This window comes from Buceros rhinoceros, unplaced genomic scaffold (assembly GCF_000710305.1).
Source record: "Buceros rhinoceros silvestris isolate BGI_N320 unplaced genomic scaffold, ASM71030v1 scaffold10178, whole genome shotgun sequence".
NCBI classification, from domain to species: Eukaryota; Metazoa; Chordata; class Aves; order Bucerotiformes; family Bucerotidae; genus Buceros; species Buceros rhinoceros.
In genome coordinates this window covers 19,191-20,085 of record NW_010427464.1, presented here as the reverse complement: position 1 = coordinate 20,085, position 895 = coordinate 19,191, and the positions used below count along the sequence as shown (strand labels likewise).

The 895-nt window shown below is 55.5% G+C and overlaps 1 protein-coding gene across 1 annotated transcript in view; it reads left to right on the top strand.

The window, feature by feature from the left end:
• SLC25A22 (solute carrier family 25 (mitochondrial carrier: glutamate), member 22) overlaps positions 1 to 895 on the top strand; it is a gene marked incomplete at its 3' end in the record, with an annotated part of 23,985 nt that overhangs the window by 4,478 nt on the left and 18,612 nt on the right. The gene's annotated exons all lie outside the window — the stretch shown is intronic.

Here is an 895-nt window from a genome sequence, read left to right as displayed (position 1 = left end):
GTTTCCCAGCCGTGTGGAGGTGGTGCTGAGGGACAGGGGGCAGTGGGGACCTGGCAGTGCTGGGGGAATGGTTGGACCCAATGAGCTTAAAGGTATTTTCCAACCTAAAAATTCTTTTGACTGTATTCTCTGACTGTGAATCTGTCCATCACAGCAGATTCGCTGGGATCTGTGTGGGATCCTTAGGGCTGTGGGAGTGTGCACCTCACTCAGCACAAGATGCTTTATCCTGGGAACCAGAGCCAGGCCTTGGGTTTGGTGTCGTTGAGGGCGGCGAAGGGACTGGGACTGATAACACGTGTCCTTAACCTCCAGCAGCCGAATGCAGATCTGCCCTGTAGCCAGGCGCTGCGGAGGGGATGAGACAGCACTAAGGCATAAGTAGGATTTACCCTGCAGGGAGAGCGAGCTTGGGCTGGGGGGAAAAGTGAAAGGGTCTTTTGGGGGGCGAGGGGCCAGCAGGGACAAAGGAGGAGTGGGAATAACACACCCTGTAGACAACATCAGGCCATCCTTTGTCCTGGCTGAGCAAGGGAACAGCACCAAGAGGAGGCTGTTGCATCCATGGAGCACGTTCACTAGGGATCTTGGAGGGCTTGTCTGAGCTCCCACTTACAGGGGCTTACTTTTCAGGAACTACTGTTTGCCCACCCTCACCAGATCGCAAGGGTGTCTGCTGAACACCCAGGAAGGCAGTGAGTGCAGTTACAATTTTGGCTGTTTTGCTCTGAGACAGGATGCTTTGGCATCAGGCTGCCTTCCCCTGGAAAGAGCCAAAGACACCTTGGAGCAGCTCTCAGGGCTGGCGAGAGCTGAGCTTTCAGGCTGCCATGGCGAGAACCTGTCCTTTCCCAAAGCCCCCAAAGTGACCTGCAGCCAGCAACTGAGCTGCACG